Source organism: Triticum urartu, chromosome 7 (assembly GCF_003073215.2).
Source record: "Triticum urartu cultivar G1812 chromosome 7, Tu2.1, whole genome shotgun sequence".
Classification (NCBI taxonomy): domain Eukaryota; kingdom Viridiplantae; phylum Streptophyta; class Magnoliopsida; order Poales; family Poaceae; genus Triticum; species Triticum urartu.
In genome coordinates this window covers 545,894,774-545,913,827 of record NC_053028.1, presented here as the reverse complement: position 1 = coordinate 545,913,827, position 19,054 = coordinate 545,894,774, and the positions used below count along the sequence as shown (strand labels likewise).

Here is a 19,054-nt window from a genome sequence, read left to right as displayed (position 1 = left end):
ATTCAACAATTAATGCGAAACCAGGAACCTTAAATATTTTCAGACTGAGAGCTATGCAAGAAACTATAAATTATAATGCATGCAATGTAAACTGAAATGCTGGAAAGCTAAAAAAAGCAAGAAATATATGGTGCTTTAATATACCTGACTGTACAATTTTGCTGCGACAACATAATCTTTTTTCTTTAAAGAGATACTCCCTAGTGATATAAGCTCTGATGCCGTGATTTCCCGTTTAAGCATAGGCTCCTCCTGAACCTACAGGACATCAATTAAATCAATTCTATGCAGGATGCATGTGATACATGATATCTTAACGAACTACCTGAATTTTTGCTGCAAATATAAGGAGGAAAAAGGATTTGATTACATAAGCGTATCTTTTCTCAAATTTCTATGACTGCACAAGCATAATATTTCGACTACTCATGATAATCTCCTAACGTCCATGCTCAGTATTGTAAGTACTCCCTCCATTTTTGTATACAAGGCCACAAATTCGGATTACAGGTACCAATGTAAAATTTAATGCCTACTTTACAAGTTAACTTTTCTTCTTGTTTACTGGGATCATTAATACTCCGCATGCATGCAAAGAAACTGAGTGGAGGAAGTAGCTGATTGTCATTATGACTTCATGCATGCAAGTATTAAACAGGTTGTTAGTACCAGAAAATATCATTCACTTTGCCTCGATTACTGTTGATGGCCTTGTATAGATGCAAAATATATATCCCATAGTGACCTTGTATATAAAAATGGAGGGAGTATAAAAATTACCACCAAAATTGTCATAAACTGGTACCATGTTTAGGTAACTATTAATATCAACATGGCACATATGCAGATGTCCTCCCCAGCCTCAACGCGCCACTAGTTTTTTCAGCAAAAAAATGGTTACGGAAGTGTCCGGTACAAGGGGTCACAAATTGCAGCATGCACAACTGCAGCCAGTACGAAAAACAAATGCCAGAAAAGGAAGTAAAAAAGAACAAATTCAGTATGGAAAATAAACATAGAAAATGGGTACCCAACAAAATTAAATTCATGGACTTGACAAAGCTCAGATGAATGTACAACACCTTAACTAGGAGCTTGATACATTCCGTTGAGTTGGCATCTGTAGCAGCCATAAGAGGTGTCACACCATTTACCATCTTGTTGTACTGGAGAAATATTAAGATATCAGCTCCAATGGTCAATAAATAGAACTAAATTGATGAGGCAAGCTTTCAGCAAAGAAAATTGATTCGTACGCCCACAGTAAAATCAGTGAGAAGGTTATTTTGTCAAGATTATATTGGTAATCAGGCCCTAATGCCATTGAACCGACGTACGTGCTCCTATATATAGTACAAAGATAATGCCATGATTACCACCGCATATCATTTATTTATGATTGTTTACATGGAATCTGCAAGCAGAATTGCATGGTATACTGCCTTTCCGCTCATATCAATCTGATGTGAATTTCACAGCCACACGGTATTAATGGAGCATAAGCCAATCTAGTTTACAGATCCAGACTGTTTTGTTTAAAGAAAGATTCGATCTTTTAATCATCACCGGCCAGTCATTAGGATCTCAAACCCCAACAAAAGCAATGCAGCCATCAAGAAGAGAAGGTACTAAAACCTGAATATGGAACCACAACTAGAAAACGAAGAAGATGATGCATCAGGCCAGCAGTGAGAACGATTTGGGAGGCAACATCACCCTCACACGGTCACACCCATAGCTTATATGGGAAGATGGATGAGCCGACAGGGAAAGATTATGTGAGGGATAGCCACGCAGAAGAATTTGCAGATGCAGGTAGAATTGGGTGCGTGAACCGAAGCAAGCCTCTTCAGTGGAAATTAAACAGCTCCCATGGAATTAACAAAATACACAAGAAGTCAACAACGGTGTGAATATGTTGTGGAACCTTGTAGCTTACTATCATATTGGTCAAGTAAACTTCATAAAATTCCAGGTAGCACTCAAAAACAAATGGCAATACATGATAGAGAGTTAGAGACTAATCTATTGTGGCCAATATGTACAAAGAAAGCAATCATATTAAGTAGTTTTATGCATGGAAATTGGCATTGGAGGGACCAAAAATGAGAAGATGTTCAGTATTATGTGCTCGCATTCCAAAAATAGAATTATATTCGAAATGCACTGTACATTTGATAGTATAGTGCTATAAATTTGAAAGGGAAGTGGATGAAGCATACTTATTACCAAGACACTATGATGAGATGTAGCATTACAACTACTACACAACGAGGGGCATGCAGAAGAGAAGAAAGATGTACTGAGGATTTCAAGGTGTTAACTATGCAGCACAAACACCATAGCAGCATCAAGCAACCATACACAATCAATTAAACAGAACATGACAAGACAGCCGAGGGAAAAATTGCAAAACACAAGTAATTAAAGTTCAAAACATGTAGGTTAACTTGAGGCAGAAATGGTATGTACTTAAACTTACATCTGCATTGTGGTCCAATAAAATCTTCATAGCATCATAATGCCCTTCAGCAGCAGCAACATGAAGTGGTGTTCCACGAGCAGATACTGGGTCAACATAAGCTCCTTTTGCAAGCAAAAGCTCTATCATTTCACAAATGCCTGGGAGAAACACGGAACTTATTACAAACAGGAGAGGTGTTTTCTGGCAATACAACAACAACAACAACAACAACAACAACAACAACAAAGCCTTTAGTCCCAAACAAGTTGGGGTAGGCTAGAGCTGAAACCCATAAGATCTCGCAACCAACTCATGGTTCTGGCACATGGATAGCTAGCTTCCACGCACCCCTGTCCATGGCTAGTTCTTTGGTGATATTCTAGTCTTTACAGATCTTTTTGGTTTTCCGGCAATCTCTTCTAAAAAGAATCCATGAGCTTATAAGGTATGATGGTAGGTATTTTTTTGTGACAATTTCTTTCGTTTCTGGTGTAGTCCGTTGCGCTGCTCGTGCCTTGGATGGTTTGGAAACACAGGAACAGCTGCGTCTTCGACAACGCAACACCATCCATGAACACGCTACTCGATAGGATCAAGGACGAGGCCTCCCCTTGGGCGGCTGCTGGGGCACCCGGCCTCCGGCTTGTACTGCCACAAACATGGGATGTACACTAATCACGCTGTAACTCACGCGTCCACAGACGTCTGTAACTGAACTTCTCACTTTTCAATGCAAAGAAACGCAAAGCTTTTGCGTTTTCTCGAAAGAAAAAAAAAGTATCCTGGGCCTGTGTTTGCCTTGATCATGTGCTACAAAAAAGCCCAATGAGGACTTGTTTGAATTGGAAGGAATCAAAGCCAAAATTTTCATAGTTAAGTTAACCTTTAATAAGAGTATTAAGGGATGGGGCCTAATTCCCATCAAGGGGGGTATTCAGTAAGATAAACCATGATCTACAGCATGGCTACTCGATTCATGATTCATCAGGTTCACAGTTCGCTACGTCCTACTTCCCAAAGTGCAGCATGGACCTCTCCAATTTAGTAACAGGAGATGGGTTCACAAACACAACAATTCTGGTTTTATGGATCTAGTTAGTATGCAACGTATTTTTATCTCTATGTAAGAATGTAAGATGAGAAACCAAGTAAGATGATAGGTATTTTTTCGTGACAATTTTTTTTTTCTGATGTATCCTGTACCTGTGTTTGCCTTGATCAGGTGCTACAAAAAAGCCCAATGAGGATTTGTTCGGATTGGAAGGAATCAAAGCCAAAATTTTCATAGTTAAACTGAGTAGCGAAACACAACCGGTGGCATAAATGATAAAAACCCAAACTTTTAATAAGAGTATTTAGGGATGGGGCCTAATTCCCATCAAAGGGGATATTCAATAAGATAAGACCATGATGTACAGCATGGTTACTCGCTGCCACATGCACAATACCAAAAGACCAATGCATGCAAAGATGAAACCAGAAAGACACATTTTTTTTGAATTTTCAAGAACTTCTATCTCCCAAATCGTGTGTCTGATTGACGTTCTCTGCTCATTGTTGGCTTTGCTGTGATGATACCGTCGAAACTAGATCTCACGTACATATGTTTCGATAACTTCTTTTCGTTAGTAATTGCCAGGTTAGAGCCACTTGGTAACCAGGTTATTAAGTCAGCTACCAGATTATTGCCACTCCACAACCATGTAAGACTGGAATGATAGTGACATGTATTAGGTTATTTGACTTCCCAATGAGGTGACATTTTAGGATATTGCACATGCACAACAGCTAAGCCACTATATCCATGTTGAAGTATTTAAAATATTAGTAATTATGCTACACAAAGAGCCCTGATTTGATGCAATACATGCATGCACACGGTAGAACTTCGGCTAATGGCTAAACATAAATATATAGATGACTTTGACTAGAAGCCTGTGCAAGATTATTATTTAGTACAGCTAAGAGTATATCAGGAAATACCACCAAACCTCTACTTAGAAACCTAATATGCCGCGCATTCTCAAACAGCCTAATGAGTCTAAAACAACATGTACTTGATAGAATCTGTTGATCCAGTGGGCATGGGATTCCGGTAGTGGTGATAGGTATTACCTTTTCCTTGTGGCTCGAGGAGCTCCCGGTGCCGGGCATCGTGCCGGTGATGGCAGAGAGTAGCGGGGTGGTGGTGGTGCTTCCCGTCAGCACTGCACTAACCCTAGATCGGTAGGGGATGTAGGTGGGGTGTACGGCATCGCGATGAACCTCGTTATCCGAGCCGCCGGCCCCCACCTCTTTATGTAGTGCAGGTGACAGGGGCCCGTCAACCATAGTAGGTTGAGCGCCCCCGATCATGGCGCGGATCTAAGGGCCCGGTGGGCCGTTGGGCCCACACGGTGGAGATCATCCTAACATTCTCCCCCTTGATCTCACCTTTTACTTTTGACCTTATACTTTTACTTTACTCGTTTCATAACAGATCAATACATAGAACATGTTTCATCGTCACAGCTCAATTGCCGATAGAATCAGACAGGCACAACGTACCTCTCTGTTTTGAAACAAATTCTTTAACCTTGGGCCCTTTATTGTCCGGAAATCTTAGACTATACCATAAAACCCATGTCGACCGTGTGTTCTCCGAACACACTGAGCGGTAAGCCTTTAATAAGCAGATCTGCAAACACTTGTCTGTTGCTCTTATGCTTCAAGCATTTCTACATAATTCCGGACTTTCTCCTTTACAACGCATAACTCTGTGTCAGTGTGTTTGGCATCAACACTTGACTCGTTGTCATATGAGCGAACAACTTAAAATGGTTATCGCTGTTGTCAATCATTAGTAACTCCGGGTACAGGTCTCCTTAACCATTTTGCCTGTCCCTCAGCCTCATATCAAGCTATAAAATATCTTTGCATCACATTGATGATAATTGTTTCATTCTTTGGAGCTTTTCCACATAAAACCTCCAAGTATAAAAGTTAGCGACAATTGTGGATTTCGCTATACATTTCACAAGTCCTGTCTTTGTACTCACAATCTTTTGAGAGAACTTATTTCTTTCAGCATGAGGCCGATATCTTTGACTCCATTCCAGTGATCTATATATGAACTGGATATTGCCAAAACAACCCGGTTCCATGAATTGTGTCAGGGTAATATATTGAGCTTCCAACAGCTGAAGCATATGGTACCATATCCGTTTTCAATCTTTTCTCATCAACTTTTGGAACACCATAGTTTCCAGTTCCATTACCCTTAACTATAAGAACATGCGTAGGTTTTCTCGCATGCATACTTTAGAGATCTGTGTTAGCATGTCCATGCGACATTCCTAATACCCCATTTTATTCTTTTCTTGGTGAATCTCGATATTTATAACGAGAGACGCTTCGAGAAATGCAATTTTGAACTTTGAGGACAAGAACTTCTTTTCTCCTCCTGAAGTAGATTGACATCACCACTAGCAAGTAGGACGTCATCCACATGCACAAGATTGGGAAATGAATTTCCCATTCTATAACTTTCCATGAATACAATTGTCCTTCCATTTTCTTTAACCCAAAATATCATCTGATTCTTTAAACTTTAAATGCAACTGTCTACAGACTTGCTCTAGTCCATAAAAAACTTCTTGAAGAAGTATCCCTTGTGTTCTTTACATTCATCTATGTAACTCAGATCATGATGTCGGACATGATGTGCCACTAACACTCATTGTAATTTGTTCATTCTCTTTGCAAAAAAAATTTTCAATTCAAGTCACGCTTTACACCTTTACATATTTCCTTTGGAGTCACATTAACCTTGTAGACCTTTTACAGCCTACTGTTTATGATCCATTGGAAATTACTTATGAGTCCCAAACATTGTCGGGATTCACCAATTTTATTTCATCTCACATAGTCTCTTATCATTTAGACAAACAGACACTTCTCTAAGCTCGATTGAGCGCTTTAAATGAGGTGGGATCAACCTCGATTTGAATTTCACTAACATAGACTTTATAGTAATCAGAAGTATCTGATTTTCTCATTCCTTGAGACCATCTGTGTCTCAGGTACTGGCACATCTTTCATATGGGGCTGTTGTTGCTCTGTCATTGCCAAGAGGCAAGTTAATTCTAGTCTTTTATTTCCAAGAGGCAATAGGTTTTACAGGGACCTGTGTCACAAGATCCATGTGTACTCATTCATCCTTTATAGAGTTAACATTAGGTGTTGTATAGATCATACAACATGCTCCCCCAGATTACTCCATCTTCACTAAAAATGGCGTATCTTTAAACTTTATTGTTTGTGTTTATTCTGGTAAAACTTTCTTCTTTATGGCACTTTAAGCACCGTCTTAGTATTCCTTAGTCTGTTTTTGGAACTGTAAAAGATTCAGGAATACAGCTATTTCTTTTCTTTAGGGGTATTATTATGATCGTCGTACTCCCCCAGACGATCACATTCTTCATTAATGGATATCTCATATTTCTTTCTCCCCCTTGAAATGTGGTAAGAACTTTTCTGCCACAATTTCGAAAAACCATTCACAACTCTTGTGAATTGAGGAAACTTTGAGTATCTACCTCATTTATCTGATTACTTCATATGTAATGAAGTTATCTGTTAACTGGTATGGGAGTACTTTTTCCTTATTCCTCATTCCATTTTGGAAACTCAAAATAGTTCTTTATCATTAGTACTTTTGCAAGTCACACTTGCATATCATTCTTATCTTTAGGTTCGTCTGTAACTTTTATTCTTTTTGGATTTATTGAGTGCTTAATGACCGTTACACATAAGGTGTACGGTCGATACTAGGAAAGCATAATAGCTACTTCATACTTTTCTCTGAGAGTGGGATACATTAAACACACATGAGTCATCATATCTTTCTTCTGCCATACATGATAAGTCCTTTGCCTACATTTCTCCCGCCATACAGGATTTTTGACATATTACTATGTCAACTTTACCCAGTTACACAGGTATTTTCCCAGACTTTTCCAGCCATGCGGGTTTTATCATAATCATCTTTTCCCGCTATGCGGGTAATTCCCTGTAAGGGACATAAATGCCAGAATTGGCTCTTTTGACTGCATATTCAATCATCAAATTCAGAAATAAACCCAAATGCTCTTTGACACACATGCTTGATCCGACGTTGGTCAAATTAAACACGCATGTTGCTTGTTTCATTTCAAATCATGTTGACTGAAAAACCTTCTTCATAGAGAGTACATGAAAGACATTCATCAACCAAGACTCTCAATGATCTATCTCTTTTCTTTTGAAGCCATTCTTTAGAGAGAACATACTCTCTCACGTTATGACCTTTCTTGGTCATCTTTCGGGTCACAAGTACCAAGACATTCACTTTCACGAATGAAAGCATGGAAAACTTTTAATCTGAGAAAACTTAGCCAATAATCAACAATAACGAGCATAAAAAATAACCCCATGTCGGTCTGGTTAAAAAATATGCACATTAAACTTTTAAAAAATTTCTTTTATATTCTAAATCACCGTTGGGCAGAATTAGAATAAAACATCATCCTTCTACATTAATTCCATATCACCGGTTGGCGGAAATGGAAATAATGCATATAGCTCATAAACAATGTGTATGTCTATTAAACAACTTTTCTAAGAAATAATCATCATCATCAACTTTATTGCAGCGGAAACAAGAAATATACATTTCTCTAGCTCAAGAGCATTTTTTGAACTTTATCTGTTCTCTGAAAATTGATCACTTTGATACAAAATTTATCAGAGATTTAATCTTTGAACATAAGGCTCATAGAATTATAGTACTGTTATCATCAACGTTGGTCAGAAAATAACAGTACCATATGTTAACTTTAAAACAAATATCTTTCTTTTGTCATAGTGAAAACTATCTGCATCTTATTTCGCCCACAGGGGAAAAACATTGCTAAGAATAGTTCTTCCAATTAAATTTTCCCGTTGGTTCCAATTTAATTGGAGGATAAAACTTTTACTTTGCAGCGAAATTTTTACAATATTCAATTCAGAAACAATCCTGTACTCTTTTACTCTCTAAGCAATTTTAATCGGTTGGTTCAAAAATGCATTTGAGAAGCAACAATTTTTTTTACTTTAGTTCTATTCACTTTTAAAAGAGCACTTTTATTTTTATTTGTAACGAAAAAACATGAATAAAAAATTCATGAACTTTTTATTCTTTACAGAAACTTTTCTTTGAACAAATAAAAATTCATGATTTTTTTACTTTTCAGATTCATTTCTTTTACTTTTCTATTCTCTAAACAGATTTTTCGTTAGACAAATCGGAATAGAAAAAAGAACTAAAACTGTATAAATTTTTTGTTAACAACAGTAACTTCTCTATTTTCTGAAAAAAAGAGAGGAGAAAATAGCTGCAGCAGAGCCCAGCGCGCGTTGCTGCGGCCTCGGCTCAGCATGCGGCTACGGCCTCGTCCAACGCGCGCGGCTGCTGGTGGCTTGGGCCCAGGCGGCGCCCCCTTACGGCCCAAAGGCCCAGCCGGGTTAGGGTTTGTGGCCTGGCCGTCGGATTTCATCCGACGGTCCGGCGCGCGGATCGGCCGAACCAAACAAGGCTCCAGGCATCGGGGAAAAAACCCTAGCGCTCATTCCCCCCCTCCCGCACGCGCCGCTCGCCTCTGTCCCTCATGGGGTGTCGGGGCTCGGCGGTCGCAGGCGACGGCGATGAACCGCCGCGGCGCGCGTGGCTGTTCCCCTCCCCCCTCCTTCTCCTTCCCTTTCACCTCGTTTCCTCCCTCTTTCTCCGTTTCCAGTGGCAGAGACGCGAGGTCGAGCCCTCCTCTGTGCTCTCCACAGATGGCGCAACAGCGAGTCCGGCCACGCCGGTCGCCGGCGACGGCGTCGAGACGCGACCGCGCCGCGCCACTCTTTCCCCTGCCTTTCCTCCAACAACCGCCCGAGCTAGAGGGAGAGAACACGAGCTCGCCGCGCCCCTAGATCCCAGCTGCGCCTGCGGCAGAGTTGTGGTGCTGTCCTGCAGCGGCGCCGTTGCCATCCCCCTCGCCGGTTGCGCGTTCCCTTTGTGGTGAGCGCGCCGCCGTCGAGCGGTTTGGCTGCGGTGCTCTTTGCCCCGTGTGGGGTGGTTCTTCGTCCCTGTCGCCTCGGCTTGTCGATGCGCGACGGGATCAAGAGGAACAGGCGCAACCATGACGGCGGCGCTCTTTGCCGGCGGCCCAAGGCCTTCTCCGATGTACTTTTGTTTTCTTTACTCTGCCCTGTTCTAGGGTTCTTTGGGGAGGGGGGAATTTTTTTTGCTACCGAAAATCCAAACGCCAACCTGGGCTGATACCATTGATAGAATCTATTGATCCAGTGGGCATGGGATTCCGGTAGTGGTGATAGGTATTACCTTTTCCTTGTGGCTCGAGGAGCTCCCGGTGCCGGGCATGGTGCCGGTGATGGCAGAGAGTAGCGGGGTGGTGGCGGTGCTTCCCGTCAGTACTGCACTAACCCTAGATCGGTAGGGGATGTAGGTGGGCTGTACGGCATCACGACGAACCTCGTTATCCGAGCCGCCGGCCCCCACCTCTTTATATAGTGCAGGTGACAGGGGCCCATCAACCATAGTGGGTTGAGCGCCCCCGATCAGGGAGCGGATCTAAGGGCCCGGTGGGCCGTTGGGCCCACACGATGGAGATCATCCTAACAGTACTTCCAAACAGAGAGACCCATTAGAAGAACTTAACCATCGTGTTTTAAGATAATTTATTAGCAAAGAACAATATTGGTAAATTACTGTATGAAACAAAGGCAAATAGCTCTGAATAAGATAACACAAAACAATTTGCAACTTAGAGATGCAAAACAGAGATATAGAGGTGGACCTAATTCAGCGGCATAATGTAACAGGAAAGCCCCGTCGTTATTTGCTTTGTCTGGATTAGCACCATGATCAAGAAGATACTCGGCAGTACCCCCATTGTGGTATTTGGCAAACAACGGAGGTGTTCTACCTACAAAGCAGACAAACACGCAAAAATGAAATTATATCAAAGCACTTCTCGGCATAGCAAGAAATGAGATCTTTTTTGTATCAAAGCATGTCTTGTCTCCAAAAGCATACCACCACAGAAGTTTCCTAACACCGCTCTGTCTTCTCTGGGAGTATAGAATTTAGATATGGATCCCCAAGACACACATAGTAGACCCATCAAATTAGGTATGATACGAAGCAGGATTTTCATAATGCTCGAGAGAGTATTGGTTAAATGGAACTGACACATAAACATTAGACATTAGACTACCTGAATAGAAGAATCAAATGCATCCTCAGAGTTGGAGTGCACACATATGTGCAATAACTAAACAACCAAACTATCCTAAAATAAAGGTTAATTTGCACTCAAAGAGTAGCCTATTTAATTATGTATATGAACAGTGCTTATGTAGGGTATTCACATTCGGTATCATAATTATGCCCGACTTATTTCTGTCGGATTTCGGGTTCCGGCAGACCCTTGAGGTTCGAACACTGGGGTGCGTGCGGAGATCTCTCCCCTACCGATCTGCGTCCAATCTCCTCGCGTGATTTGAGCTGGAAACAACGAACAACACAAGGGACACAAGGTTTATACTGGTTCGGGCCACCGTTGTGGTGTAATACCCTACTCCAGTGTGTGGTGTGGTGGATTGCCTCAGGGGCTGATGAGGATCAGTACAAAGGAAGAATAGCCTCGCGAGAGGTGTTCTTGAGCTGGGGTGATGAAATGCTAGGGTGGGTTCAGTCGCCTCTCTTTCTCTCTGCTAGGGTTGTACTAGATTTCCCGCCGCCCCCCTACTCTGTGGTGGCTAGCTCTATTTATAGAGGCCCTGGGCCTCTCCCCAAATAATGAGCGGGAAGGGCGCCAACAATTGGCCATTTTAAAGGGGAACAGGTAGTACAAGTTATCTTGACCAAAGGTGGTCTTCGGCTACCAAAAGTACTGGTGATGACGCCGTCTTGGGCTCCACGGTGACCTCCGTCCTGCCGCTCTGCTGGTCTTGGTCTCGTTGCACCAGAATGGCAACCTTTGCCTGATACCTTGGCATGTGCTTGCCCCCTTTGCACCAAAGGGGACACAAGGACGCTGCGCAGGCCGGCGCCCGCCTGGTACCCGCATGGTCTCGATCGTCATGGCTTGCGTCACGGGTTCCTCGCGAGGTACCCCTGCCTTGATCTCTCCGCCTCCTCGCGAGCCTGCCTGATGAGGCTGCCTCTGAGGAAGCTTCCTGTCGTCCACCCCGCGAGGCTTGGCCCCTCATGAGGGTCTTGAGCTTGAGCTGATGAAGATGGGCCGCGCTGGGCCCCCACTTGAGCCACGCCGCAGGCCACAGGCAGGCAAGTATGGGGACCCCCGTTCTCAGAACGCCGACAGTAGCCCCCGGGCCCATGGCGCGCCCGGCTTGGCCTGGTAGGAAAGCGAAGGGGCGAGCGCGAAGCGCCGTGGGCCCCAAAAGCCTGCGGCCTTGTGCGCCGCATGGCGATTGATTGGACATGGGCGTCTGCGCTTCCCCACGACGCCTTGTTGCGCGCCCGGCTAAGCGGACCCGCAGTTGCCCACAGTCGTTCCTCCTTTCCGCTGCTCGCCCGCCTCCTATATTTCCTTCTTCTTTGAGCTCCAGCCTCCGCCGCCAATCCGGCCTAAGTTCTTCCTCCCCTTCACCGCCATGGCGCCGACGAAGAAGGGAAGGGGAAAGAAGCCCGCGCCTTCGCCCCTCACACCTCCAGCCTCGACCCCCGCCGTCGCCCGGTCGATCATACTCAATCCAGAAGCTTTGGACAAGGTCCGCTCCGCCCTTGCAACTATCTTCAATGAGTGCGGCAGGACCACGGCCTGGCCCGCGTCCCATGCTCTCCCTTGATAGGATCGTCACGGAGGTCCGATTCTTCGCCGATGCTCTATGGGCGGGTCTGGTTCCCCCCTTTTCCGCCTTCTACAATGCGGTGCTCTCCCATTATCAGATCCATATGATGCACCTCGGGCAGGAGTCCATTACCCTTCTGGCTATCTTTGCTTTTGTTTGCGAGGCGATGATAGGCATACCTCCTTCCGTTGCCCTGCTGCGCCACTTCTTTTCCTTGCGCATGAGCGACCCCACTCTGTGCTCAGGGTGCGTGAGCTTCTTCGCCGTGCCAGAGACGGCCGCTTCAGAGATCGACCTCGCCCTTCCTCCTCATGAGGCCGGGTTCAGAGAGCGGTGGCTATACGTGGACGTTGGAGTGCCCAACCCTCTGCTCTCGCACCCGACCTCGCCTGCTGTTCCTCACGCGGGTTGGGACCACGAGGTGCTCGCGAGCCCCCGGCTCGCCTTCGTCTGGCGTCGCCTCCAGAGTTTGAGGGCGCTCAATGTGACAACGCCCAAGGTAGTGAAGGAGTTCCTCCAATGTCGCATTGCTCCTCTCCAGCGCCACTCTTGCCGGATGTGGGACTTCGCGGGGCATAGAGACCGCATGCGGCTTTAGGAGGAGCACTTGGCGCCTGAAGTGCTGCAGATGATGCTCAAGGTCTTGACTGGCGATCCTTCCCCAGGCAGCCTTTGGAGTAATGGCATCCTCTTGTATCTTTGCTCCGGCAGGGCCGATTTTGTGAGGCAGATTCCCAGCTTCGACGAGTGGGGACTGCGCCATGCTGGCTTCATGGGGCCCCGCGAGAACCCAGCCGCCGTGGTTGCTTCTCCTGCCGCCCACAGCGGTCCTTCCTTGGGCGACAGGGCGGGGAGACGAGAACTGGCGAGAGTTGAGGCGTCCGATGTCGAGGCGCCGACGCCGCAAGAAGTCTTGAAGGCGGCGTCTCCCGAGGCCCGCCCTGGAGCGGCGGCAGGTGCGGAATTGCGGCCTGTGGTTCCTGAGGCCGGGGCTCCCGAGCCCCCAGCCGTTCCTCGTGAGGCGACGCCTGACGGCGCCCCCCAGGCTGACTCCTCCAGCGCTGATCACCTCGACGCTTCTTCCGCACCAGGGGCCGACCCGTGCGCCGAGCGCTTGGGTCGGTTCCGCGTAGACTTCGAGGCCCTCCGCAAGGGGAAGGAGGCCTTGGGTAGCAACGATCGCCCTTGCCGCTTGTTGAAGCGCAGGAAGTACTTTGCCATGGACGAGTAAGTCTTCTTCTTCCCTTGCCTGTTCGCTTTGCTATCCCTGCGACTGATTGTGGCCATTTCAGGTCCTGCCCTGTGAAACCTGCCGAGCCAGCCCGGGAGCCACCCCAAGCTTCGCCTTCTCCACTGGCCCTGGGCTCGCCGAGCTCGAGCGGCATCCCTACCACCGGACCAGTTGGTGGAGTGGTCCGTTCCATAGGGCACCTCGAGCCTGCGCGCCCGCTGTCCTTTCTTCATGAATCCTCCTGGGGCACATCTGGCTTGCCCCGTGTTCCTCCTCTGATCATTGATGGTGAATGGTTGAAGTCCGTCTTCGGCTCCTCCTCCGTGGGCGGGCCGACGCCGGGCCGGATTCCCAAAGAGGTCAGTTCGGCGATGGCTAGGGCGCCAGCCCCCAGCCCCGCGTCGAGAGGAGGCCAGCCGCCCTGGGGACCTCCGCATGCTCCGGTGGAAGAGGGTGATGTAGAAGACGTGCTCAGGCGCGCTCGGGAGCGGCGCGCCCTTCGCGAAGAGTTCCTCCAGGGGGCGGCGGATGCGGTGAGCCGGATCAGGGTAGATCTTGCTGACGAGGACGTGCGCCTCGAGGCCGAAGGTTTGCGCCTTGCTGAGGAGAGGCGCAAACTAAAGGTAGCCGTCGCCCTCGCGTGTCATCAACGTGATCTTGACAACGCGAAGGCTGAAGCGTCGCTGGCAGCTTCGCGGGAGGTCTGCTCCCTGGCTGTTCAGGAGGCTCGGGAGGCAGACCGACGGCGCAAGGATGCGGAGGAGCGCGCACGAGAGCTCCAAGCCTGGAGCAACTCCCTGGAGCAGCAAGTGGAATTGCGCTAGGCGGCCCTTGAGTCGATGGGGGTGGCCTCTGTTGACCGGGCGGAACTTCTGAAGAGCGAGGAGGTGCTGACGCTGGAGGCCACCGAGCGCAACCTTAGCCTTGAGCGGTTGGAGACGAGGGAGCGCCTGGTGGCCCGGGCGGAGGATGACGTTGCCGAGCATGAAGCCCGAGCCCAGGAAGAAGTCGATCGCCGCGTGGCGGAAGCTCGCTCGGCCTTCGAGCGCGAATACGAGACGAGGTTGGGGCTGATCAAGGTCGAGGCCGAGGGCAGGACCGCAGCCCTCAGGGCCAAACTGACCAAAGTGACGCGGAGTGCGGACTCCTCCGCAGCCGCCCTTAGCGCGGCGCAGGCGGAGCTGTCCTCTTCCCGGGCCGAGCAGCTTCTTCTTCAGCAGAGGGTCGATGACGCCGAGGCCGTCACGCAGCGGAGTGAAGACGAGCTCTGTCGGCGGCGGGTTCTGGAGCATGTGCATGCCCCCATGCTTCAAACTCTCCGAGAGAGGGGCAACACAGCTTTGGGCTATGTCTGCGAGGCTGCCACTAGGGAGCCGTACGAGGTCAACTACGCCGGAAACCTCCAATTTTTCACCGATGTGGTGATGCTTCTGGAGAACTGGTCCGAGAGGTCCCGTTGGCTTGTTGAAGAGAGGAGCCGAGCCTTGCTCGGGCATGCCTTCTCCCGCGTCTTCAGCCATCTGTAGGACAGGGACCCCCACTTCGACTTCGACGCTGCCATCGCACCCGTGCCCATTTCCGTCCGGGGCGACCTGGCACGGTGGGTGGAGGACAACGTGGACGCCCTCGTCAGAGCCTTTGCGTCTGATGACGATGGCGTGGTCGTGGGCGCCAATAAAGGCGACGTTATGGACGAGCCTGGCGCTGATGGAGATGCTGGCGGCGGTGGTGACAATGCTGACGATGCTAGTGATGCCTCCGAGGATGCCCAAGACGCGGTGAGTGATATGTCCGACTGACTGCGTGTTACTGCCGTTTAGCCTGCACGAAGAAAGTTCGGGCTTGGCCCTGAAGGATGTAAGAGCATTTTGGGAGGGGAAGCCCCTCATGTAAAGGTTTGCAATTAGTACTCTGGTAAGCATAATGTTGTGTGTGAAATTAGCCGCTGGCCCGGCCCGGCTCGCGAGAGGCTCGCGAGGGGGGGGGGCAGCTGATGTTAACCTTGGATGCAAAGCCAAAACTAGAACGCGAGAGATTGCATGAACGAGACTAAACACCCCTTCCCCCAAACACACGCAAGCACCGAGCTCAAATCCAGCTTAAATCCAAATCGAAGAACTTCGTCAACAAGAAAAGGCAAAAGCAAAAGGCCGCGTCCGGCACCTAGTCTACTCTTCGACGTTTTCTCACCAGCGCGGAGCTAAGTGCTGCCACTGGGCGTGGGCGGGAGCCCCTGAGGCCCGAGGGCGGCTCTCCGGAGACTCCGGGGCATGTACAACCCCACTCATTATTACGTGAGAGTGTCACGGGGCAGCGAGCTTCACAGGCACTAGGCCTTCTTCACAGGTATTGTCCTTGCTTCATATCGCCAGACGAGGGCCCCACCTTGCGCCACACTCTGCCGCCATCGACGGCGACCGGAAACCAGGACAACGCCAATGAGGCAGAGCGGTCGCCAGCGGTTCCCCCGACGACCATGGGTCCCCTGCCGGGGGCAGGCCTTGGGGCACCTCCCCGACAGGGGCCTACCTCCTGAGAACGCCTTGCTCCAACTGCCGCGGTGACGAACCCGAATCTTGGCCCCTCTCCTGTAGCCCCCTGCGCCCTCCTCCTGAGGGGTATGAGGCTGCAGGATTGGGGCAACCACCTACTGCGGTGACCTGTATCTCCTGCGACCCATGGTTAGCATAAGCTTGCTCCTGAGGGATGAGTGGTACCCGATAATTGCCGCCGCCGGTGCGGTTGTCGAGGCCCTCTTGAGGTTCCCGAAAGAGCTCAACTTCTGGCGTCTCCTCGTCCTAGCTTGGCCCGAGGAACGAGCCATGATCTTCCTCCAGTGCGCACCCCTGATTCACCATGCGGGGCACATAAACTTCCGGGGTCACCGCCCCGTGTGCCCGCCGTAGCGCCCCGCATGCCATGCAGCCTGGCTTGGAGCGTCGTCTTGAGGGTGATGGCGCGGCGGTCCGCCGAGACCGAAGGCCGCGGCGTGCACCCCCTCGCCAGCCTGAGAGGGGGCTGGGGTGACTTGTCGCCTGGTGCCGGCGGAGGTGTTGGCGCCGGACGGGTCCTGGAGTCCACTAGAAGTCACGTGCATGCGCACGGTACCGCCATGCGGCCCGCCTTGGGTCTGGGGTGGCAGCTGGACGCAGAAAGGAGGTGTTCCTGAAACGGCGGCGTCCAGGAGCTCAGCTACTCGCTCCAACAACACGTCGCGGCTGCCCTCCAGCAGTCGGCACCGTAGCAGCTCTCGGGCCACCGTGAGCGCGGCCTTGGAATTCGCTTGCTCCCGCCGGGTGTACGGCGCCATGGCCGCGGCGTGGTCTGAGGCCCTTGCTGCGGCCCGCACCTGCCGTGGTGTGAGGGCAGGCGGCGTCTGGCCGCGTCGCCCGTGCCCCGCAGTGCCTTGCAGAGCGCGAGCTGCCTGAGGCGCAAGGTTGAGGTCGCCCTGGGCTGGTGCTACGGCGTGGGCGGGCCACGCTGCCCAGCGGTCGGTGTTGGCTGCCGGGTCGGTTGACATCTGAACGGAGAAGCGACGGAACACGATGCGGATGAAGAAGGATTCCGGCGCACCCCTACCTAGCGCGCCAAATGTCGGATTTCGGGTTCCGGCAGACCCTTGAGGTTCAAACAGTGGGGTGCGCGCGGAGATATCTTCCCTACCGATCTGCGTCCAATCTCCTCGCGTGATTTGAGCTGGAAACAACGAACAACACAAGGGACACAAGGTTTATACTGGTTCGGGCCACCGTTGTGGTGTAATACCCTACTCCAGTGTGTGGTGTGGTGGATTGCCTTAGGGGATGATGAGGATCAGTACAAAGGAAGAACAACCTTGCGAGAGGTGTTCTTGAGCTGCGGCGATGAACTGCTGGGGTGGGTTCAGTTGCCTCACTTTCTCTCTGCTAGGGTTCTACCAGATTTCCCGCTGTCCCCCTACTCTGTGGTGGCTAGCTCTATTTATAGAGGCCCTGGGCCTCTCCCCAAATAATGAGCGGGAAGGGCGCCAACAATTGGCCATTTTGAAGGGGAACAGGTAGTATAAGTTATCCTGGCCAAAGGTGGTCTTCGGCTGCCAAAAGTACTGGTGATGACGCCGTCTTGGGCTCCACGGTGACCTCCGTCCTGCCGCTCTGCTGGTCTTGGTCTCGTTGCACCGGAATGGCAACCTTTGCCTGATGCCTTGGCCTGTGCTTGCCCTCTTTGCACCAAAGGGGAAACAAGGACACTACACAGGCCGGCGCCCGCCTGGCGCCCACCTGGTCTCGATCGTCATGGCTTGCGTCACAGGTTCCTTGTGAGGTACCCCTACCTTGATCTCTCCGCCTCCTCGCGAGCCTGCCTGATGAGGCTGCCTCTAAGGAAGTTTCCTGTCGTCCGCCCCGCGAGGCTTGGCCCCTCACGACGGTCTTGAGCTTGAGCTGATGAAGATGGGCCGCGCTGGGCCCCCACTTGAGCCACGCCGCAGGCAGGCAAGTATGGGGACCCCCCTTCCCAGAACGCCGACAATTTCTTCCCTTGAAAAGACCATCTTATTTCATATAATGCTGCATGATCATGAGTTAGCACAACAGAATATGATAAATCATAATTTTATTTTGCAAGATAAATATTGGTGCTTATGGTACATTGGTTCATACTGACGTAAATAATCTTAGGCTTTGTTTATGGTTGCTGGACTGTGTTGTGCTGAGCTTGGAGCCATGGCAAAAGCTGGTTCTAAAAGCTGGATTATCATAATGCACCTCTATGCCAAACCCAGAGAAAGCACAAAACAATCAGATATCATGACACCTAACCTACAGATCAAGCAACCCTTGTGAAGAACAAATCTAGCATGTGAAATAACACTTCATACAATTCGACAAAACCTACATTGAATGTGCGTGCAGGGTCCCAAACCAAAAGAATAGGGTTTGGAAGATAGATGGACCTTCCTTGTCGACCAGATCCACATCTATCAGCAGCTCCTCGACGAGGTACTTGCACACCTGCAGACTACATCTACTAGCCGCGATGTGCAGCGCGCTGAAACCTAGCTTCAAGCTTCACATCATCTTCCACCCTCAACTCCTCAATCGCCTCCTTGGGACGGCCCCTGCCCATATCCAGCATCATGACCAGAGCTGCAGTGGATTGGGCCTCCAAAATGTTAGCAATCGAGCAACCAAACTGGGTCAGGGTCGGAATGCGGGACGGGGGAGTGGGCAGCATACCCTTGAAGTGGGGGAGGTTGTCGTTGGAGGCCGCCTGGAATGGGCGAGGCGCCCTCGTCACAACAGTGTTGTTTCACCCACTCCCATTTCAACCACTGAAATAGGGCGTGTTTGGCGGGCCGTGGCAGCCGGCCCGGCTAGCTAAGCCTGGCTCACATGAGGCATCATCTGCAATCGGTTGCCCACATTTACTTCTCATGTATTTGTCTCAAAAAAATTACTTCTCATGTACTCCCTCCATCTCATAATGTAAGACGT

At 49.2% G+C, this 19,054-nt stretch overlaps 1 pseudogene; it reads right to left on the bottom strand.

Annotated features, from left to right (window-relative positions):
- Nucleotides 1-18,794, bottom strand: part of LOC125519045 — a 67,061-nt pseudogene extending 48,267 nt beyond the window's left edge.
- Nucleotides 18,795-19,054: the final 260 nt, after the last annotated feature.